The following is a 25,447-nucleotide window of genomic DNA, read 5'->3' as shown; positions in this document are numbered from 1 at the left end:
CACACTCAATCAAACAGACTCCAACCTCTCCACAATGGCCAAGACCAGAGAGCTGTGTAAGGACATCAGGGATAAAAGTGTAGACCTGCACAAGGCTGGGATGGGCTACAGGACAATAGGCAAGCAGCTTGGTGAGAAGGCAACAACTGTTGGCGCAATTATTAGAAAATAGAAGAAAATAGAAGAAGTTCAAGATGATGGTCAATCACCCTCGGTCTGGGGCTCCATGCAAGATCTCACCTCGTGGGGCATCAATGATCATGAGGAAGGTGAGGGATCAGCCCAGAACTACACGGCAGGACCTGGTCAATGACCTGAAGAGAGCTGGGACCACAGTCTCAAAGAAAACCATTAGTAACACACTACGCCGTCATGGATTAAAATCCTGCAGCGCACACAAGGTCCCCCTGCTCAAGCCAGCGCATCTCCAGGCCCGTCTGAAGTTTGCCAATGACCATCTGGATGATCCAGAGGAGGAATGGGAGAAGGTCATGTGGTCTGATGAGACAAAAATAGAGCTTTTTGGTCTAAACTCCACTCGCCGTGTTTGGAGGAAGAAGAAGGATGAGTACAACCCCAAGAACACCATCCCAACCGTGAAGCATGGAGGTGGAAACATCATTCTTTGGGGATGCTTTTCTGCAAAGGGGACAGGACGACTGCACCGTATTGAGGGGAGGATGGATGGGGCCATGTATTGCGAGATCTTAGCCAACAACCTCCTTCCCTCAGTAAGAGCATTGATGATGGGTCGTGGCTGAGTCTTCCAGCATGACAACGACCCGAAACACACAGCCAGGGCAACTAAGGAGTGGCTCCGTAAGAAGTATCTCAAGGTCCTGGAGTGGCCTAGCCAGTCTCCAGACCTGAACCCAATAGAAAATCTTTGGAGGGAGCTGAAAGTCCGTATTGCCCAGCGACAGCCCCGAAACCTGAAGGATCTGGAGAAGGTCTGTATGGAGGAGTGGGCCAAAATCCCTGCTGCAGTGTGTGCAAACCTGGTCAAGAACTACAGGAAACGTATGATCTCTGTAATTGCAAACAAAGGATTCTGTACCAAATATTAAGTTCTGCTTTTCTGATGTATCAAATACTTATGTCATGCAATAAAATGCTAATTAATTACTTAAAAATCATACAATGTGATTTTTGGGATTTTTGTTTTAGATTCCGTCTCTCACAGTTGAAGTGTACCTATGATAAAAATTACAGACCTCTACATGCTTTGTAAGTAGGAAAATCGGCAAAATCGGCAGTGTATCAAATACTTGTTCTCCCCACTGTATATATATATATACACACACACACACACACTTAAACACACATTCTGGACACACCTACTCATTCAAGGATTTATCTTTACTATTTTCTACATTGTAGAATAATAATGAAGACAACAAAACTATGAAATAACACATATGGAATCATGTAGTAACCAACAAAAAAAAAAAGTGTTAAAACAAATATATTGTATATTTGAAATGTTTCAAAGTAGCCACCCTTTGCCTTGATGACAGCTTCATGAGGTACAGTAGTCACCTGGGATGAATTTCAATTAGCAGGTGTGCCTTGTTAAAAGTACATTTGTGGAATTTATTTTCTTAATGTTTGAGCCTATCAGTGGTGTTGTGACAAGGTAGGGGGGTAATACAGAAGAGCCCTATTTAATAAAAGACCAAGCCCATTACTACTTTAAGACATTGAAGGTCAGTCAATACGGAACATTTCAACTGCAATCACAAAAACCATCAAGCGCTATGATGAAACTGTCTCTCACGAGGACCGCCACAAGAAAGGAAGACCCAGAGTTACCTCTGCTGCAGAGGATAAGTTCATTAGAGTTACCAGCCTCAGAAATTGCAGCCCAAATAAATGCTTCACAGAGTTCAAGTAACAGACACATCAGAGGAGGCTGCGTGAACCAGGCCTTCATGGTCGAATTGCTGCAAAGAAACCACTACTAAAGGACACCAATAAGAAGAGACTTGCTTGGGCCAAGAAACACGAGCAATGGACATTAGACAGCTGGAAATCTGTCCTTTGGTCTGATGAGTCCAAATTGGAGATTTTTGGTTCCATCCGCTGTGTCTTTGGAAGATGTGGAGTAGGTGAACGGATGATCTCCGCATGTGTGGTTCCCACCGTGAAGCACGGAGGTGGTGTGATGGTGCTTTGCTGGTAACACTGTCAGTGATTTATTTAGAATTCAAGGCACACTTAACCAGCATGGCTACCACAGCATTCTGCAGCGATACGCCATCCCATCTGGTTTGCGCTTAGTGGGACTATCATTTGTTTTTCAACAGGACAATGACCCAACACACCTCCAGGCTGAGTAAGGGCTATTTGACCAAGAAGGAGAGTGATGGAGTGCTGCATCACATGACCTGGCCTCCAAAATCAACCAACCTCAACCCAATTAAGATGGTTTGGGATGAGTTGGACCGCAGAGTGAAGGAAAACCAGCCAACAACTGCTCAGCATATGCGGGAACTCCTTCAGGACTATTGAAAAAGCATTGTAGGTGAATCTGGTTCAGAGAAGGGAAAGTGTCCAAAGCAAAGGGCGGCTTAGAAGAATCTAAATATAAAAAATATTTGTTTAACACTTTTTGGTTACTACATGATTCCATATGTGTTATTTCATAGTTGATGTCTTCACTAGTATTCTACAATGTAGAAAATAGTTTAAAAAATAAAGGAAAATGCTTGAATGAGTAGGTATGTCCAAACTTTTGACTGGGACCATTCTTGATACACACGGAAAACTGTTGAGCATGAAAACCCAGCAGCGTTGCAGTTCTTGACACACCCAAACCAGTTTGCCTGGCACCTACCCTGGCACCATACCCTATCCAAAGTCAATTAAATATTTTGTCTTGCCCATTCACCCTCTGAATGGCACACATACACAAACCATGTCTCAAGGCTTAAAAATCCTTCTTTAACCGATCTCCTCTCCTACATCTACACTGATTGAAGTGGATTTCAAGTGACATCAATAAGGGTTCATAGCTTTCACCTAGATTCACCTAGTCAGTCTAGGTCATGGAAAGAGCAGGTGTTCCTAATGTCTTGTACACTCCATGTAATGGACAGTAGGTGAATAGAAAAGGTGTGAACAGCAGTAGTAATATAGGATGAATAGAACACAGTACTTACATATAGAGTAAAACAGTATGTAAACATTAGGGATGCACCAATATTCCATTTCATCGATACCCAATATTTTTATTGCAAAAAAAGAAAGAAAAAGAAACCCGATATTAAAAATGTTTAGCGGCCTTTTAAGCATTCTAGTACAGTTAAATAGTTGAAACACACACACCAAAAAGTTATTTTGTTGGCATTTACGCATGCCCCCATTACCAGTAAAACATAATCAAAACCCATTTCTTTCACTTACTTGCTGTGCTGTTTTGTTGTTCATTTGTTCAGTCTCAACCAGAATTTCATGATACATGTCAAGCAGTGAAGTTTCAGTCTGTCCGTCCGTGGCCTCTCTTCCTCGGTGCGCACTGTCACTGTGTCCGTTTCCATCTTGTCCAGCTGTGTCTAACATTTCATGTAAACCCTGTTTCTTGTCTGCGTTGAAGTAGCAGTCATTGTACCTAGCATCGAGCATGGTGGCGACACAGTAGAGGCTCAGAGAGAATGGCACCGAATCGCTTGTTCACAGCCTCGCTTGTTCACAGCCTCAAGTACTTTCGCAAGTTAACCCCACGGTCTGTGTGGGTAGTTTTGTTGAACAGTCGTTTCAATGCCATGACAGAGGGTATCATATCTGCTGCAGATGCAGTTGATTAGCTTATTTCTCCAGTCAGTTGGAGCTAGGAGTGTGTTCATGTTTCCAAGTTTCAAACATGTTCTCAAATGCCATTGAAATGGTAGCAGTGGTATGAGAACCAGCACATTCTTGAGCATGCAATACGGCTTTCCTCAGTACGAAATCCTCATCGACCCACTGTGCTGTCAGACTCAGCATGCTCATGGGGCTGGCATCGCTGGTCCAAATGTCAGTCGTGAAGCTAATAGCAGTGACGCCCATAGCAAGTAGCTCATATATGTGCATTTCGACAATACTGTGCAACTCCGGTAGGGCAACATCTGAAAGATAGAGCCGACTTGGTTGTGTGTACCGGGGCTCGAGGTGCTCTACCAGTCGGCGAAATCCAACATCATCCACGACAGAACGGTTGACTGTCAAGGGCAATGAATTCCATTATCTTGGCGTTAAGTTGTCTATCTGAAATATTCTTACTCTTTCAAATGACAGCACAACTTCAACTTGTTTAGTTGTTGGAAGTGTGCGCATAGTATTTTTCTGCTTTGGTTCTGTGTAACGCCGTATTTTTTGTGGAGTCATTACGTCATCTACCTACGTTATACCTGGGCTCCCGAATGGCGCAGCGGTCTAAGGCACAGCATCTCAGTGCAAGAGGCATCACCACAGACCCTGGTTCGAATCCAGGCTGTATCACAACCGGTTGGGAGTCCCATAGGGCGGCACACAATTGGCCCAGCGTCGTCCGGGTTTGGCTGGTGTAGGCCGTCATTGTAAATAAGAATTTGTTCTAAACTGACTTGCCTAGTTAAATAAAGGTTAAATAGAAATATAGGTATGCACATCGGCGTTAAACTAGACAGACATCGGGCCGACACAGATGTTGGCATTTTTAGCTAATATCGTCCGATTCCGATATATCGTGCATCCTTAGTAAAACATTATTAAAGTGACCAGTGTTCAATGACTATGTACATTGGGCAGCAGTCTCTAAGGTGCAGGGTAGAGTACCGGGTGGTAGCTGGCTAGAACAGTGACTAAGGCTAGTTGTGACTATTTAACATTCTGATGGCCTGGAGATGGAAGCTATTTCTCAGGCTCTCGGTCCCAGCTTTGATTCACCTGTACTGTCTCCGCCTTCTAGATGGTAGCAGGGTGAACAGGCTTTGGCTCAGGTGGCTGAGGTTCTTGATGATCTTACTTCCTGTTACAAGCCAAATTTCTTCAACCTCCTGAGGCAGCACAGTGCATAGCCATAGTGCATAGCCTAACTGACATGTGAGCAACCAGCACTAAAACCAAACACAGGGGACAAAGTTTGGTTGGAGGAACCCAGCAATATAATAGAACAGTTTGTAGGAGAGGAGATTCAGCCAAGGCGTCTGGCTGGGCTGATGCAATCCATTGTGAAGTCCTAGCATCTCGCGGCCCAGCCGCCCACTGCTCGTGACCTTTGGGGTTTGTTCTACTCTCCCTGGGCTCGCCGGGGATTGACTATCTGGCTGTGTTCCGAATGGCACCCTCTACCCATTGTGGTGCACTACTTTTGACAAGGGCCAATGGGGTTCTGGTCAAAAGTAGTGGACTATACAGGGAATAGGGTGCCATTTGGGACACACCCCCAGTCATTAAAACACCTTGCAGTCCCAATCGAATGAGGTGGAGCGCTCTGCTTCAGCATCACTGACTCCTTGGAAAACACACCACCTTGACTACGGTTCCTCACAACAGCGCTGGTCTGTTATTCACAGGAAGTCTTGAGATCTACTTACGCTAAAAATAACTGATGTTGTAGTTAGGGCTGGGAATGGCCAAGGACCTCAAGATAGGATATTATCACGATACAGTGCCTTCAGAAAGTAGTCTGCTTCTAAATCTGCATTGCTTGCCGTTTCGGGTTTTAGGCTGGGTTTCTGTATAAGCACTTTGTGACATCTGCTGATGTAAAAATGGCTTTATAAATACATGTGATTGACATTCATACCCTGTGACTTATTCCACATTTTGTTGTGTTACAGCCTGAATTCAACATTGATCAAAAGTTTTTCTGTTGTCACCCATCTACACACAATACCCCAAAATGACAAAGTGAAAACATGTTTTTAGAAATGTTTGCAAATGTATTGAAAATGAAGTAAAGAAATCTAATTTACATACATATTCACACCCTTAAGTCAATAATCATATTTGACAGCAATTACAGCAGTGAGTCTTTCTGGGTAAGTCTCTAAGAGCTTTGCACAACTGGATTGTACAATATTTGCACATTCTTTTTTTAAATTCTTCAAGCTCTGTCAAGTTGGTTGTTGATCATTGCTAGACAGTCATTTTCAAGTCTTGCCTAGGATTTTCAAGATGATATAAGTCAAAACTCTAACTAGGCCACTCAGGAACATTCAATGTCTGCTTTATAGGGTATTGTGTGTAGGCCAGTGAGTGTGCAACACATTAAGAACATACTCTTTCCATGACAGACTGACCAGGTGAATCCAGGTGAAAGCTATGATCCCTTATTGATGTCACATGTTAAATCCACCTCAGTGTAGATGAAGGGGAGGAGACAGGTTAAAGAAGGATTTTTAAGCCTAGAGACAATTGAGACATGGATTGTGTATGCGTGCCATTCAGAGGGTGAATGTGCAAGACAAAAGATTTAAGTGCCTTTGAACATAGTATGGTAGTAGGTGCCAGGCGCACCGGTTTGTGTCAAGAACTGCGACGCTGCTGGGTTTTCCACGCTCAACAGTTTCTTGTGTGTATCAAGAATGATCCACCACCCAAAGGACATCCAGCCAACTTGACAACTGCGAGAAGCATCTGAGTCAACATTGGCCAGCATCCCTGTGGAATGCCTTCGACACCTTATAGTCTATGCCCCGATGAATTGAGGCTGTTCTGAGGGCAAAAGGGCGGGGTGCTCAATATTTAGGAGGGTGTTCCTAATGTTTGGTATACTCAGTGTATGTCTGCTGGAGAGGGAGAAGAGAGGGCCATGAGAAAATGAGTTTTGATCAGTCATGGAAATAAATGTGCTCCCTATTTAAAAAGAAGATGGAGAACAAGCTATGAAGGACAAATACTGGAGTTTTGGTGCCGGTACAGACAACTAATTCAAAAATAATATTGCAATATTGTCAAAATGGTACAAATCCAGATATCGTAACTGTATCGACCCCCCCCCCATCACTAGTTGTAGTACACTGATACAGACACACGTGTAGCGTTAGGAATCAACTTTGAAAAGAGTTCTTTCATCACCAGCTCTCTCTCCTCGTCCTTCCCTCTCCACCCCCTGGCACAGAACAGGGAGGAGGAAGAGCGGAGGCTGAGGCTCGAGTATTTACTACCACATCATATTACACAGCCACAGCAATCTGTTAGCCATTCAGGCCCGTCGCAAAATACACTCTTTGAAGCTACACCGTTAACTGTAGGGAGGACATAAATATAATTTTTTTTAAAGGAGAAATAGAAAAATATCACTGGTGTTTCAGCACACTCAAACCCCCCCCACCGGGGGCCGGGCATCTCAGTAAAACACACCAGTCAATAGGGCTCTCCGAACCCCTTCCCTCTCCCACTTCTCATCTACCTACTTCTCCCATCCTGTCTCCTCAGCCTTTTCAGCAATAAGAGCAGGAGTAGAGTCAGGCAGGCTTCTAGGTAAACTCAAGGTTACTGATGACTACCATAGTACATTCTGGAAGGTTCCCATAACACACAACCTGGGCAGGATCTGAGATGATGGGATTCCTCTCCTCAATCCCCATTTCAACTCTTTCTGGAACGCTGTGGATGACCCGTCTCCTGGCAGGGTCACACAGATTCTAATAGGGTTTTCCTCAGGATCACAAAGTTACCTGAAGAACGTCCCTGCCCTCGGTTTAGCACATCGACTTCAGTAGAAAATAACATGTTGCCGATGGTTACTTCGAATTGCCCTTTTACTTTCAACAATACACATTTCAAATGCTGCCGGAGGGAGAAAACAGGTATGTAACACACTGTTTTGGTTGGACGTTTTACCGTTGAAGAATGGAACAGTGAAAGTTCGTTAGACCGTCAAGCCTCGGCTATAGCAGCCCTAAGAGGCCCGACACGCAGCCAAGAGGAAAGGGGAAGTCCAGCAATAACACTGTCTTGCTATCAGTGACATACACTAGACACCTGATAATACCTGCTCTTTCTCACACTGTATGCAACGGTTGAAAAACCAGTACAGAAACCCAACGACTGAAAGACTGAAGTATTTACAGTAAACGCCGGAGGTTTGCGCGATTCCTGAATCGAGGGACTTTGAGTCATTTCTCTGAGGCTTTTGTGTTGTAAACATGTGTTCTACAATGCACCGCAAATAACTGTGGGGCTCCTCACACCGTGTGGTAGTGACTGTTGCAGTAGTAAGTCAGACTGTCTGATAGGAGTGGAGCTGAAGCTTTGAGAGCCCTCCTGACATTGTCTGGGGTGCAACACTACACTACTATTTACAGAGGCAGCCATGCAGCCACTATTCAAAGCTTCTTTATGCAAAGTGGCTCACTTTCAATTTCAAAACAAAGGACAGCTCAAACTCCACCAATTACCCCAATTTGGTTGACAGTAATTTATTTGGAAATAGCCAAAAGTAATAGAATGCTTCTTTTCATACAGATTAGTATGTTTTGAAACTTTGACATGCTAATTCCATGCAAGACGGGCAAACTAATTAGAAATTCGCAAACTGAGAGCAAAGTGTACTGTAGCACAAACTAATTCCATTAAAGAGGGCCTTGTTAAATCTAGGCCTAATTGGAAAATGCTCTAATCCTATACCTAAATAATGCTTTGAACTGAAGAGTTGTGCTTAGTCCAGTAGCCTATCCCTTCGTGACTTTCAAAGTCCAATTTGACAAAATAAACAGATTTTCGGACACAAAAAACACAACAACAAAAAAGAAACTGGGACTTCAAACACAAACAGAGGGGACAAAATTGTTTACAGCAGCGATGGGCGATTAGAATGCAGTCAGTGTGACCAAACACTTACTGTTGAAGGATCCTCAATTCTGTGACATCACGGCTCTGCAAGCTGAAACAGAAGACGACAACACTCGGCTTAATTGCTTTATTTTATTGATTTATTCATTCACCATAATTCCTGCCTGAAAGCAATACGAAAATAAAAATGCTAACTCGAATGGGTTTAGGCCTTGAGGGGGAATACCTTATCCATTCTAACATCGACAGGGAATCAAAGCCCTGCTGCAGCAGCTTTGCATTATGGACCGATCAAACAAAACAAAAGGCTGGTGCATTTCAAATATGACAACAAAAATCAGCTACAATTGGAATATAGCCATATCTAACAAATCAATGGCTAAGTAGTCTAAAATATTTCACATCTAGACAGATCCTCCTATTTGTACTCAGATGAGTGTCTGTCTCAAGTCCAGCAGCTGTTTGTCAGTCAGTGCAGTGGATTGAGAGAAAGCGTGTGACATGCTGGTGGTGTCTCTCCTCTCACGTTGCTGGAGGAGTCGCGTCACACTGGCGTAGAGCTCAACACACTAAGGCAGATCTCAGCTCATCCACAAATCACGCTCCCCTTCTCTCCTCTCCACCAACACGCATATCATCCTGGGAGATTTGGATCACCAGAAACAGCACTTGCATAAGCACTCCCAAACATTTCTGGCAAGACAGCAAATTTCTTGTATTTCATTACACATTTCCATCTGGGTTCGTTTCAATTGGAATGTGAAGGAAACGAGGGCTGCGGCAGTTTAACACCCAGTGTCAGCAGCAGACTTAAGCACGCATGATTTACAGCCTCGACGCATCACTCAAATTCCCCTAGTCCACCACGCAATCCGTCTACAGGACGACTACGGCTTCACAATGGAGCCAAGGGAAACAGACATGACTAGTGTTCATACAACAGACGATTATAGCAGCACAAACAATGACTGTCCGCAGTAGGCCCAACGTCAATGGAAGCGATCACGTCAACGTTATGACAATGATCATCATCATTTAAAAAGACAACCTATAAAATCAACAATGTACTGAAGTCTTTATAAATCAGACTACTCATTCGTTTTCATCATAGAGGAGATGAACATAAAGGGTTTCTATTCTATTTGTTCGGCGCTCCAGGAGTGGAGTCTAGAACTCAAGACGGCCTACAGATGAAGCAGGCAAGTATGGGCACAGATTCCTGGGCCTGGCCTACCTATGATTTATCTGAACACCAGCCTGTAACATATGAACTCAAACACGTCATTCTCCTGCTGCACTTGATTAGGCCTAGGCCTAACTTGCTTTTTGGACAATCCTCTCTAGGAACTGTTCTCAGTGAGCACTGTTTACTGAGCGAGGCAAACAGGATGCTGTTAAACTACACTTGTGCCATTTCAGCTCAGGAGGCTATTTTCTCTCAGTCATCGTAATCTTGCTACGACTGCTGCTGCGGGCTATGCCATTTCCCTATCCTAGCAAATGCTTCGCTCAAAATGGCTTCAAGCCAATTACTGGTATCTGAGGAGTGTGCCTCCATCTTTATTCACTCAAAGGATGGGTATCAATTACACACTAATTAGAGAAACACGCCTCCTCCTGCTACAGCTTGGTAACAAATCCATCCTGATTCACCTGGTGTTGATAGAAGACAGAGTATTTTCTCCTCCTGTTTAGCATAACCTAAAACTACCAGTACTTAACAGGATCTTAGGTTACACACCATACAGCCTAACCTGGTAATAAGGTTTGACTAGCTGTAAACTCAGTGAAGATGATAGTTGACAACCCGTATGTTGTCCCTCTACGGTGAGGTTTATGGAAATTAAAAGCAGATGAAGAAGAAAACGTTGGAGAAAGCACATGTTAAACTCATGTTGTCCTATAGTCTACGGGGGGGGGGGGGGCTAACGAATTGGATCAAGGCCTGGGTCTAAGCTGTCCTGGATCCACCATACATGGCATTGAATTGTTGGTTAAGGGCTTGTAATTAAGCATTTCACGCTAAGGTGTACACCTGTTGTATTTGCCGCATGTGACAAATACAATTTGATCGGTTTCAATGTTGGTTAAGAAAATCAATATAAATAGGCCTACAGGCCAAGACTGAGGCACATTGGAGAAGGTTTAGCCTACATACAACAGCATGGGCTGACTAAAGAATGCCTCATCACAGAGTAACAAGTGGACACAGATTCTACGTCCCAGCCAGCAACAGATCTAAACAACTCATTACACTGTGTAGCATGATCAAACCAGCAGGGCTGCACAGCTGTAATGGTTTCCAAATGCTGCAACAACAAACAAAATCATTTCTCACAGAGTCACCTGGACAAATCCTTCCCTGCCATGCTGGCTCTGGTCTAAAACATGACCGGAGAGAGAACATGATATCTTATTCTCTTTTGAGACAGAATCAGAGGAAATAGGCCCAAATGATAAACGTTTTGGATCCTTGGTTGTGTGGCATTCCCCGGACACATTCCTACGCCTTCATCAGCAACAGGATTCAAATCCACTTGAGGAACACTGAGATGTTCTGACAAGAGGGAGTGCTGTTGCATCCCCGAGCGCGAAAATGGTAGGGCAGAGAGAAATGAGTTGTTTCCTAAAAGATGCCTGTATGTTTAAATTAGCTCTAAATATTTGGATTACACCGGGGAGCTCTCCCAGAGGATTTGCCATAGCCTGGAGGAGCCGTTTCTATCTCCACACAACTCACACATCAATAACAACCTCTGCAAAGTGCAATTAATACACTATTTAGCCCTCACCACAACAGACAGGCTCTTCCTGCAACTCCATCTGTGCCATTTTGTAGTTTGAACAACAGCAGAGGGCGAGCGGTAGATAGATATTATCTCTTTTCTCTGATGTTTCATCCAGCGCTGGGAGCGTAAAAGGTCACTCCCCGGCCTCAAATAAAAGGTCTTTCCCAGTAGTTCCTTTTGAACTGCATGGGCTGAACCTTCTCATGTTACGGCTAGCCGTCTTTCCGTGGCATCACTTAAAGAAGAGAGACAATAGCATGAAACTTACCTTGAGAGAAAGCTCAACAACCGTGATGAGTAATAAAAAATAAAAACAGTTATGTTCCAGGTTTCCTTTTCCCATCCTCTCCACACAGCTGTGATAGATTACAGAGTTTCACCGTTTATTAGGGAGTTCAGCAGAAGACTGTTTTGTCTGTCAAACTAACAGCGTCATAACGTCTTCAGGTCATTTACCAACCTCAAACATGTAGGCCTAACGCAATACCCGGTCACAACTTGTAACACTTTCATTCCTGATAACGTAATCTTGTGTCTTCACCTGATGATGCAGCACTAGCAGAAATGAGGAATAGCCTAATAATCCCACCTACTGTAGTGTAGTAGGCCCACATGTTGTGAGACATCTCCATGCTCATACAAATAATTCCTGATAATCCACTCCTTCCACACACTGGGGATCATTTTAAACCACTCAGCTAAAACAGGTTCCTGCAGTTGGTGCCATGATCCAATAAAGACGTTTAGGCTACTAACTAAATAAGCTGAACAAGTATTGTTAACATGGAAAAGTGTCCGGAAGAGTTGTAATGGAGGTTAAAGGGGAATGGATTAGCATTGTTCTAAATGCACAAATGTCATCCGTCTTTCCTACAATCATGTGGAGTGGCAGGGTCCTATTCCCTCCTTCCCCCTCCTGCATCTTGGGAGACATTAAGCAGAGCTTGAATCAACAAAGAAGAATGTATCCAATGTTGGTCTCTACTGACACACATTCACAACTGTTTTCCCCTTTTCCTTGTAATTTCATGCAGTGTTCGATAAATGTAATATTTAAAGCTGCAATATGTAACGTTTTGGGAGACCTGACTAAATGCACATAGATCTATACCTCACATTTCTGTCACGCATTGAAAGCAAGTCTAAGAAGCAGTAGATCTGTTCTATGTACGCTATTTCTATGCTTCCCGTTCTTAAGTTTCGTTTTTGAGTCTTTTAATTTCAGTTTTGCACACCAGCTTCAAACAGCTGAAATTACAACATTTTTGGGTATAGAAAATATATTTCACAGCAGTTTAGATGGTACAATGATTCTCTACATGCTTGTTTTGTCACAAACTGAAATTAGCAATTTTAGCAACCAGGAAATGGCGGAGTGATTTCCGCATAGTGCATCTTTAAAACCGTGGCTGCAGCAGACCTGCTAGCACAGCTAAAATGGCAAGCCTTTGTGGCAGTAGTGACCGATTTTAAATGCATGAAGATCAATAAATAAAACAGGGCGTTGCTGAAGCACAATCTTGGTGTGAGTGGAATGGGTTATAACAGCCAGTGAACGTCTTCACTCATACTGCAACCAGCTGTCCTGAATTATGAATACATACGTAGCATTGAGAGGCTAGTTAAGGATCATATCACCTCCACCTTAGCCGACACCCTAGACCCACTGCAGTTTGCATACCGCCCCAATAGATCCACGGATGATGCAATCGCACTGCACACTGCCCTATCCCATCTGGACAAGAGGAATACCTATGTAAGAATGCTGTTCATTGACTACAGCTCAGCCTTCAACACCATAGTACCCTCCAAGCTCATCATTAAGCTTGGGGCCCTGGGTCTGAAACCTGCCTGGTGCAACTTGGTCCTGGACTTCCTGACGTGCTGCCCCCAGGTGGTGAAGGTAGGAAACAACACCTCCACTACGCTGATCCTCAACACAGGGGCCCCACAAGGGTGCGTGCTCAGACCCCTCCTGTACTCCTTGTTCACCCATGTCTGCGTGACCATGCACACCTCCAACTCAATCATCAAGTTTGCAGACAACACAACAGTGGTAGGGCTGAATCCCAACAACAAGACAGCCAACAGGGAGGAGGTGAGAGCCCTGGCGGAATGGTGCCGGGAAAATAACCTCTCCCTCAACGTCAACAAAATGAAGGAACCGATTGTGGACTTCAGGAGACAACAGAGGGAGCAAGCACCCATCCACAGGGCCGCAGCGGAGAAGGTGAAAAGCTTCAAGTTCATCAACGTACACATTACTGACAATCTGAAATGGTCCACCCAAACAGACATCGCGGTGAAGGAGGAGCAACAGGAATTCAGCTTGGCCCCTAAGACCCTCACAAACTTTTACAGATGCACCATTGAGAGCATCCTGTCGAGCTGTATCACTGCCTGGTATGACAACTGCACCGTCCGCAACCGCAGGGCTCGCCAAAGGGTGGTGCGGTCTGCCCATGCATCACCGGGGGCACACTGCCTACCCTCCAGGACATCTACAGCACCCAATGTCACAGGGAGGCCAAAAAGCTAATCAAGGACCTCAGCCACCCGAGCCACGACCTGTTCACCCCACTATCATCCAGAAGGCGAGGTCAGTGCAGGTGCATCAAAGCTGGGACCGAGACTGAAAAACAGCTTCTACCTCAAAGCCATCAGACTGTTAAATAGCCATCACTAGCCTGCCTCCACTCAGTACCCTGCTCTGAACATAGTCACTGTCACTAGTCAGCTACCACCCGGTTCCTCAACCCTGCACCTTAGAGGCTGCTGCCCTATGTACATAGACATGGAACACTGGTCACTTTAATAATACATACCGTTTTACTAATTTCATATGTATTCCAGTCCAGACAATCCTATTCAACTATTGCTGTACATATACTTTTCTATCCTACGTACTCTATAGTCTATTCACCAAATCCCAGAGCCCTCTCTGGGCTCCAAAATCCCAGCAGTTTAGATGTGTACTACAGTACATGCAATTTCGGCTAAGGATGCAAATAGCAGTAAGCTGCCAAACAAAACGGGCCTAACTATTGGCATTTCAAACATGGAGCTCATTATCACAGCAGGGAACTTCAATCATTGGAGCATCCCTGCTTCAGCTAAGACATGACAACCATCTCCAGGAGCGGAAAAATAAACCAGAAGGGAAAATGTGTAATCTCCCACTCCCTGACATATTCCTAATAAACGACCCTGCCTAATGTTCTACGGATCAGCCAGTCAGAATGTGTCAACCCTGACCTACAAAAGGACTCACGTCAAGCCTTAAATTATTTTATTTTATTATGAAAACAAAAAGAGAGGACATTGAATTATACAGTATTAACCTCCATGGTTTGCATACAAAGACAACCTTAGATTTATTTATGCCTGTGTTAACAGCCTCGCCATGCTGTTCTTTACAGTGAACCGGCTGCCAATTTGATGAACCTCTCAGCCCTCAGCAGGAGTTCAGCGTCTTTGATTAATGAGTGCAAGCTTGTGAAAAAGGGTACGAACAGGAGGGACAGGGGAAAGAAATGGTGTGAAAACACACAATTGCCAGTCCTCCATCAGGACGGCTGCCATAATTACTGATGGGTTTAGTTCATCCTTTGAGGAGAGCCAAAACACACTTGGGCCCCTTTCACATCCCACCAAAAGATAGAAAAGAGGCTGACCCCCCAGCCTTGTTAATAGCCTCACACTCAAGATGGCAATGGTGACTATTCACAGAGAGAAGCTACTAAATCACAACAACCTCATTTAGCCTAATGCGGATAGAGATAGCTATATTAACCCCAGTAAGCAAAATAAAACATTTGCCCACGTTTGTGACAAACTCTTTAATCTTGACCATTCGGAACACCAACTAGAAAAATAAATAAAACCTTAGCTGTGTTCAAATACTCATACTAACCGTGACGTGAATGGAGTATATAGTATGCTTATTGGTCATAGTATGGATATAGTTAGTATGCCAAAAAGTTCCCGGATGTCATACTAAATTCAACAAAATACAAAGTGCATGACACTATTCCCGTACTTTTTGGGCCCCTAATGCAATTCTTCAGAAAATGGGCATGGCTTCACAACATTTTCAGATTTGAAGAAAATGGCTGAAAATATGCAGCCGAAGTCCGATGAGAGCGGATACAAATTAATTGAACTAACTAATGACAAATCTTAAGAAAAGTAATAAAGTATCTACTTTTCAAATATGTTACACGTTATGTTAGCTGACAATTTGTTAGCTACGCTATCCTTACGAACCACGTAGCATTACAGCAGTATGTACCGGTATGTTAGCTAGTTACCTAACGTAAGTTGGATACTAATACATCGAACGTGCCAGGCAGTATATTAACTATCTGCTATCTAACTAACGTTTATTGACTACAGTAACTGAAAAGGTTGCTAGATCGAACCCTTGAGCTGCCAAGGTAAAACTCTGCCGTTCTGCCCCCGAACAAGGCAGTTAACCCACTGTTCCTAGGTCGTCATTGTAAATACGAATTTGTTCTTAACTGACTTGCCTAGTTAAATAAAGGTAAAAAAATCATATTTAAAATCTTAGCTAAGTGGTATAGTCGTTGTGCGTTTCAATGGACATTGTTAATTCTGTCTATCTACTCCGATTTCAGAGCACTCTCGTGCACCGTTGAATATGGCTGTAAAAGAAAGAATCTAAAATTGTTGCCAGCAGCACAGTTAGTCACCAACGCGCTGGATAACATGAAAAACAGCCTAACCAGCTCTGCTATGGCAAGTAAAATGGTCAGAGTGGAGGTGTTCACTCATTTGTGTCTGGAAGTAGCTAGCCAACGTTAGCCAGTTAGCTTGGGTGCTTGACTGCCGTTCAACGCTTGGATCAACCCTGGCGTATTCCTCGGCCAGAGCGTCCAGTGTGCGCTCTGAATTTACAATCTGCAATTGAATTTACGAACACAACTGAAATCGTAAAATGTTTAGCTAGTCATTTGTTTTGCTAACAAGCTAGCATAGCAACAGCATCAACTTCCAGTAGACAGGCGAAGCTCTAGTACGCTCAACAGAAACGATATCGTTTGTTTACAGTATACTAAAATGAACTGATAGTATGTACTCATTAAGTATGTAGTATACAGTATGTTAGTATGAGTATTCGAACACAGGTCTTCGGTTTTATCTTGGAAATTCACATTGCATCTTATTTTTTGGGTAAATTAGGCTAACTTAACGTTGTCATCAGTATTAGGACATCTACCCTAAACAAATATCTGGATGTTTTACATTCTGGTACAGGCTATATTGTGCTGTTTAGTCTGCTTGAGCCTAGCCGAAGTTAAAAACAAACATATATGCGAATTAGACTACCGGTTACACTAACTAACCAGTTGTAGCTAAATCATGAATGTACTTATGTGTTGTGCATAATTGCATACTTTTACAATAAGCTACCTATTACACTCCATGCAAGAAATAGGCTAGACTGTACCCAAGTGGATGAATAGCTGGAAATAATGATTGAGCTGAAAATAAACTGTATTAATCACACCACTGGGCGCTTAGCATTTAAAAGTGCTGTTTCAAGCAATTTAGCAACCGTGAGCTACTGATGAGATTTTCCATCCTTGAAGGACCCTACAATATTCCAAACATTCAAATGCTCCACTGCTGTTTTTCTTAATGCTAAAGCTCACATCCGGAGTCGGTGATTTGTTGCGATGCATTATTGTTCCCTCGTTCTGAGACTGTTTTCAAGAACATGAGCTCGGAATAAATATGAGGCAAATTCAGTGACCTTCCAGCGTTGTATCTGGTTATTGGTTGATTCATTGGCAGTTACTGGAGGCATGCATAACACATCAAGGCTGTAATCTGATTTATCTTGCTTCCTTGGCTGGAATGGCTGCTTGAGCCATTTAAATGATGGACCTTAAGGGGAATAATATTTGCCGTTTCACTTAGACTGTGAGCAATAGTTAATTGACCATCAATTAACTATTTACAAAGGCCAATCAATTCCGCTGTAGAACCAGTGGAAAAAGCAAAGCAGTGTCAAAGGAAAGACCGATGTGACATGTGGAATCAATGGTCCTAACAAACAATCATGTTCTGAATGCAGTCTAGTTGAAGTGACACTAAAACATTCAAAAACGCATGACAAGGACTGCGGCTTGTTGTATTTGACACTTGTTTTCTCAGGTTATACGTCACCTACGCCTATTCTTCATTTTCTTAGGGAACAAGCAGAATACTTCATTTTCCTCACAGAGCAAGCGGTAAAGCTTCCTAGGACACCAATGTTTGCTTTGTAGCATCTACAGGTGAAACATTCTGGAGTGTTAAAGGAGACCTGGGTAAGGCCAAAATGTCAACTTTAATTATTTCTCACTTATGCTTTTAGATACAAATGTCAAATATATGTCAACAATCCTTACTCCAAAAGGACTATTCTATAGATTACATTTAGTTAAAATCCCCCAAATCATGGTATTTTGTGTGTCTTGCTTTCGTGAAGAATCACTCAATAGGCATTTGTAACCAGAGTTGAAACTGTGTGTCTGCATGTCTCTGCACTGCTTGTGCATGTGTGTGTGTGTGTGTGTGTGTAAGTACATTTGAGTGTGTGTGGTGGGGGTTCAATTAATAACCACCAATGATATGCATTAACCCATCATTGATTTCCACCGTTGGATACCTACTAGCATCTCAACAAAATGATGCAGATGTCAAGTCGATGCATCATAGGGAAGTGGAAGGCATTCCCATAAGAGAAAAACCACACATAAGGATATTTGGCTAAACATTTGCTCCTTTACATTTAAGCTATGCAGTGAATATCCAAACAAAGAAATGGGAGGTGGGGCAATTAGCACTTAGAGCAGAGGCATTCTGCTCTCAGAAGAACACCATTTTTGGGATAGGCAGCGTTCAAAGAATTCCCTGAATGAACCACAGATTGGCAGAGCCAAAGACCAGTATAGCCTAGTGCTGGTACAATATCAGGTTCATTTTCGGACAGTGGCGTGAATAAGACAAAATGTTAGGAGTGACATACACAACAATATGCTGTATATGATGTCTGGACTGCTCATAGGTTTGTAGAGCATTAGCCTGCCTAGGCAATCTATTCAATCAAATGGCATAAGCATAAGTTCTGAAAGTAACAACCCTTTACACACACATCACATTAAAGATTCTGCATTTTAACGGATACGTTTTCCTTCCCCTAATCCACCTAATATTGAAAATGAAAACCAGTCCAATAAGTCAAACATTGAGAACACTCAACCCCACCACCTGTCACCCTTCAAAATGACTAGCCATATTAGGCCAGTGTGCCTTTGCATTGTTTAAACCTTCTCTTTATGACATTTTTTTTTAGAAACATGAAACCAATTGCCTCAGTCATTTAGAAAGTTACAAAGAAGGAAATGTTATCACAACTTCAGTTGACGTCATGTATCGTCCTCATGAAAGATTTGATCACTTTTGTGTCTAATTAATAAGCATTCTGGATCTTTGAAATGAAAAGAGTGGGTGGATTAAATTGCCCAAGATGGCGAGTGGCTTGTTGTTTAGAGGGCAGAGAAATGGTGCATATTGTAATAAACAAAGGGATACATTTAATCAACTCTGCTGGGCTGCAGTTGCTTTTCTTTATATGAAGCCATACAAAAGATAAGAGGAAAGGAGCTTCGGACCCAAGCAGTGGACTGGCTGACACGGATGTGATTTCCACGAACACCTCCAAACATATTGTCAGAACATTAGCTACAACACAAATAAGCAACAGCGATATAATGTATTATGTGATTTAAATTAGGTTTACTCAATGAAGAGCAGACTTTGGCATCTTCAGCTCAAGACACACTGAACATACCGTTTCTCAGCATTCGCACTCTTTCCACATAACCTGCCTGCAACATTGTTTAAAACATTTCAAATTAACACTTCGAGTGACTATAAACCTAGCTAACACCAAATGCATGTATCTGTCACACATTCAATGATAGCTTGTTTTACTCCGCGTTTAAATTTTTTTTTTTAAAAAGGTCAGTCAAGCCGCACCAGCTACGGACACAAAGACGAGATTCGCTAGCTAACCAGCAAGCTGACACTGACAGTCACCGACTCAGTCTACGCCGTAAAAAGTGATAGAAATATACGTGAATCTCGCCATTAAGTTAGCAACTAGTTAAAGTAACAAAACCCGAGTGCTGCTATTATTGATACATTTACAAGTTATCATTATTGACAAGTTTGTATCAACCTGCTCCACTCAAGATAGGTTACATGATAAAGAGCAAGCTGCTGGACAGCGTCGATACAACGAGGTGGTAGCTAGCTAGCTAGCCAGAAATCTAGCTAACAGCATTGAATCTCTAGCGAAATTGCAAACTGAACGTCGTTATGAATGATAACGTAAGCTAACTTCCCACTACAAAACATAAGAAAACTCACCTTATTTCCTTCACTTTATGTATCCTCCTTCACGTCAGTTACTATTTAAAATAGCGTTATGTTCCCCCAGATTTGCGTTGTTTGAGGACAGTGCCAGGAGATTATAAAGATCGAAATTGGGCTGTAATTGAGTCTGTGTGTGTGTTAGTTAGGCTACTACTATACAGCAGATTGAGGGAGACTCTTCTCAAGGTTTGTTCAGCTTCACTTCAATGAACAAAAGTGACGTCAGCTAAAAGCTCCAACAATGCAAACTTTTGTCAGAGTAATTAACTTAGTTCATTGCTAGAAATGACTGTAAGCAGATACCAGGCTATGCATCTGGTAGGTATTATTTTATTCAACCTGGAAGCAATCTATGATTGATAATGCATTTCAACAAAACGCTGGATTCAGGAATCTGGAAAAAAGCAAATAAATCAAGTGAGCAACACATCGCATGTAGGCTAAATAAACTGGTTTGGGGTAATTGTGGTAAACTAATAAGGGTATATCCTGAGGATGAATGTGGAATGCAGTGGTGGGAAAACTGGGAAAATATATGGATGGCAGTGTATATACACTGATTATTTATTTGTACATTAGGTCATTGCAATTATGTAACAAAATGCATAACGCATAATTAATCAAACAATAAGTAAAAAGATTATTTTTTTTTATTAAAAAAAAAGTGTTTACGTGTAATCTGTGGGTGAACACTGTTTTTGTCTTGGGACCATACAATATGTGATAAATTAAAAAGGTACATCTTGAAAGATGACATAATCACAGATCCATTTGAATATGTGAACCATTGGTCTTTTGATTAAGTGTCTTAGGATAATTTGCAGTAATACAGAAACTCAAAGTCTTATCTGATAGCACATCTACTAGAGTTGGGCAAAGACTACCATCTGTGCCTAATTGTGTTTTTTCTTTCTTTGATCAGACATCTGCAACAGGCTGAGCGGAGACCTTGTGACCTAGTCAGGGGATGCTAAATATTACATTCAACAAACACTGTGAAAATGTAGATAGTTTATGTAGGTACTGTTCATTGAATCATCAAATTGACAGGGGGGTGGAGGTAAAACAAATATATGTTTGTGATTCAATTTAACTAGAGTGCATATAAGAAGACATTTTAGATTTGAAAAAAAAACATGTTTTAACGCTTTTATGAGACATATAGGCTACATTTAATCACCAAATCCTTCCATTTAATTGTTGATATGTTGCTTTTAGACAGATAGCAAAATATTCAGAGCGTGCAGAAATTAGCAGCGAAAGCTTTGTGACTGTTCAAGGGAGCAAAATGCTTTTGAATTAAGGGAACTGTGGCTTTTTCCGAAGCAAATTGTACATGCACTAGAAGTAATTGTATACACTAATTAAGAAACAAAGTCACTCTTGTATTATGTGGGGGAGAAAGCGTATTCAGCATTGTGAATTTTAAACAGGTTTATTTGCTTGTTCACCATCCTTGGCTTCATTGATTTCCCCCGTTCCTCTGGGTCAGTAAAGACACTACATTCAGACGTCTTAACTGGATAAAACAAGCTTGCTTGGATCGACAGAGATGGTGGGAGAAGAAAAATGATTTGATGATTTTGTCATTTTAATTGTATTGGATAATCTTCATTAGGGACAGCGAGTGATGAAAGAGCTCAGAGCTGCATCAAGAGGCTTCACTGGCCAGGCCTTTTCACATGCAATGAAAATGTCAGCCTTAACTCGGTCATTTGTAACACAATGAGTGCAATGCAAGCACATGGGGGGAAGGGCAAACAGTCTGTCTCGATAAAATATATTTTTAAAGAGTGTTGATTAGAAAGTAGAATGAGATATCAAAAGACATAGTAAAGATGATCTCTTCGGAGACTTATGGAAAACAAATAAATGTGGTGATTTGGTTTTAATTATTATTTTTCTGTCAGTCCATGGCAAGCCCAAGATACCCATCAGCCGCTGGGGCTGTGCTTGCCGTTATTGATTTTCGCCTGACACATTCAGATAATACAGATTGTAATAATCTCAGTACACAACTCCCTATAATTCCATTAAAAACCAGTCTTCCAGCACCAAACATACATTTAAATTTACATGACACAAATTCCTCTTTCAGCTAACAACAGGGTAAATGTAGTCCAAGGTTTCTATACATGATTAAATTCAGGGTTCATCTTGCTAAGCCTCTTTTAAAACCCTAATTGTAATATATGCCATTAAGACAACAGTTTACTAGTGTTGACTAATTAACCTATAGTGAATTACAATGTTCAGTTAAATGACTGTCTTAGTCCCCTACAAAACAGGGCTTTCACATTTTCAAAGCACGGTCTGTTTTTCATGCAACAATGGTTGATAACTTCATTTTTCCATGGATGTTTTAAATATCACCCAGTTTGGGCCACTTAGAAGCTATTTAATCACATGAGCTTTAGGTGAATTATGACAATGAGGTATATATTGCCCTTTGAACAAAACAATACTGTCCAGATAGGTTAGATGGGTTAATGATGACATACGTGTCTGTCCTGGACACCAACACTCTATGGTACGATGTGTCTATGGTACACCCTGGTGTGGGATCCTAAAAGATTAGTCCAATGGTGCGTTGAAAATATTAAATGATGGTGTAACAACTGGAATGGTGTGGTATCAGTGGTGGCATCCATCCAGACTGATATACATTTTATTTCAGGGGATATCAGACAAGTACCAAGGGAAGTATTCCAGGTCTGACAATTTAGGATAGAAAACGTGTGATTCCTTTTAACTACATAGGTATAAGTAAAATATTTATCCCTTCAGGTGTTCCAACGCCAGGCCAATTTGTCTGTGCTTACATCATAACGTGTTACATGTCTTTGTAGCAGCGGGACTGGGGTGATAAACATCGCTTTCAAAATGACCTCTAAGTTTTGCACTCCTCAAAATATTTAGCAACTGCATCTAGCACACATAGGCAAGGCTTTAACATGTGTGGCAATCACATTTACAAATATAATAGCCCTTCACGCAGAATTAAAAATGACATAAATCAAGGGAAACATCACCCACTATGACAAAAACATGATCAGGATTAATACAGGAGTGCGTTGGTGGAATAGAGATAGATCCATACAACATACAAGATCAGTGACTAGGACCTGTCATCTAAACATTGTACTCATTTTACATGTACTTCACATAAGAAGAAGCATTCCCAGCAAATCATAGACCCAGAATTAAGAGAGAAATGATCAGGAAAATATGGCATGGAATGTGCTATCAAGTAAGCAAAATTCACAAGACATTTTACACAGACCAATTTTGGCTCAGAATAGACTTTCTTATAAAAATGCTTCTGCAGTGGACGGCCATGTAAATAGTGGCCTTTGTTTTTCCTCTGTTAATCGGAGCATGTTCCTGGATAGTGAATGGAGGGGAAACATGAGCCTTCCAGAACATGGGAAACAGATGCTCCACACTTCTGTCTACAGGCACCTTCGTTTGAAAAGGCAGGAGAGGGGATGATAGTGAATAATAAAGAACCGAGTTGAAATGTAATGAAATAATGAGTTTAAAAATAAACCTGGATTTGACTGTGGTAAAACCTGATACTCTGAGGAAAATAATGGTTTGGATGAAATCATTGCTTTTCGGTAAGATAAATCACATGAATCACAGAGTAGATTAAATTGTTGGTATCAGAAATGTCTGAACACATGAAATTCAGGGAAATATTTCAGGAGTGTTTTACAAGTTGGCAGAGCTTATGAAATATTCACGAAATTGTGAATACATGTACTATAAGCACTGCATAAACTATTGAACATTTCAGAGTAATTGTTGGCATATTTGTAGTGAGCTTAGCATCTTTTGTCCACAAATGAATGCAACAATACACATATTACTTGATAACCTCTAGTGAACAGCAGTGGCTCTGTGCATCCCATTTTCATACCAACTGTTAATGTCATATCTTATTTATGCATACCACTGTCCCTTTTAATTAGCAATTTCAGGTCAGTGCAAAGCCCATCCTCCTCCAAGCTGTGGCAAGGCAGACGTGTGAATGAAATGCCTTCAGTGTTATTTGATCGAAATTAGGCCATTACAGCCATAATCGTAATGGCAACAGTCTTTACATAATGTATGCTCTCCAGAAACGATCCATCCTTGGGGTGAAACAGCAACACTTGTATTGAGGAAGCAGCAGAAAAATATGAAACACAAAAGCATAGATCTGTCTGGAAAAATAAAGTACCATGCTAGACAAGGTAATTATAATGTAAGCTGGTCCCATCATAGAAAAAAACTCAAGCTAGGCTTTTTTTTGCCCACATTAATGCTACAATTAATTATGATAATCGCTTCTGGGCATGAAAACAAACATCAATTTTAGAAAACCTGGCCTTGCACCACATCTACGAGATAAATATTTATTTGATATTTTATTGTTGAACTGGTTTTATATATATATATATATTTAAAAAAAATGTGTGTACTGTTTAATTTTGGGACCACTTCTATAATAAATGGCTGAATTGATCTGGCATTACTGTTAAAACCAAAGACAAAGCAAATTTAATCAAATTGATTGTCAATGGATTCGTATAAACATTTAAAATGCTCTCTCAGTTCCAAAAAATCTGCTTAAGCTCTTGGGTTGGGTTCAAATAGCATAGTTTTTCTAACACACTCAAAACCATTCTAAAAGCTTCATTCAAGGTTCCTTTCATGGACAACTGCATTCACAGCAAGCTGCTATTGTATTCCTATCTAATGCATTATGCTTTGTTGAATATTCATAGCTGCCTTGTCCAGAGCAAGGAGGGTGAAACAGACTGGGTCCTGGGAAAATTGTGGTGAAGTTGGGTTGAACAAGTCACAAAGCATTCTTCTGGGATTGGAACACATCTGCTGAAATCCCATCCAGACAGAGGGGCATTTCTAATGTCTGTCTGCACAGTCTATTTCTAGGATGTATTGTTGTATGTAACCCCTTGGCAAAAAAAGAAAAGAAAAGATGATCAGACTGACCATTTCAATTTGACTCATCTACAAGCCACAGAGAGCCATGATTAGAAAGAGATAGTGAATATTGTAAACATAATATTCTGTTTAAATGTATTTTGTCTGAAGGATATGCATTCATAATATTGAAATATATCCATAGTGCCTCCATAGCAAGAAGTATACATTTTGTGCATGCTTATACATTTTTCAAGTGAATAAGCACAAAGTAACTTGAGGAGCACTGAGGACAATGTCCAATAAAAACAGTTTAAGGACTGAAATATACCTTTTCCTAAGAGGAACTATGGGAGTCCTGATGTATCACATTACAAGAAAAACACTCCTCTGGGTTCACTGGGCCTTGTGTTTCACCTGACCTTATCATTTGTTGTTCTTAGTTGCCATTTGATCTGTGGGATTAGTTACTGGTAATCTATGTTCCTTCAACTGAACTTTGAATCAGGATGGGCTAG

At 41.6% G+C, this 25,447-nt stretch overlaps 1 protein-coding gene across 1 annotated transcript in view; it reads right to left on the bottom strand.

Annotated features, from left to right (window-relative positions):
• The window catches only part of LOC139546928 (bromodomain adjacent to zinc finger domain protein 2B-like), a 92,115-nt gene extending 71,895 nt beyond the window's left edge, over nucleotides 1–20,220 (bottom strand). Inside the window, 2 exon segments of the mRNA XM_071355894.1 lie at nucleotides 8,810–8,851; nucleotides 19,992–20,220. The gene's annotated coding sequence lies outside the window, so the exon portion shown is untranslated.
• Between the last annotated feature and the right edge of the window lie 5,227 nt (nucleotides 20,221–25,447).

The sequence above is a fragment of the Salvelinus alpinus genome, chromosome 20 (genome assembly GCF_045679555.1).
Source record: "Salvelinus alpinus chromosome 20, SLU_Salpinus.1, whole genome shotgun sequence".
NCBI lineage: Eukaryota > Metazoa > Chordata > Actinopteri > Salmoniformes > Salmonidae > Salvelinus > Salvelinus alpinus.
This window is presented reverse-complemented; position numbering and strand designations above follow the sequence as displayed.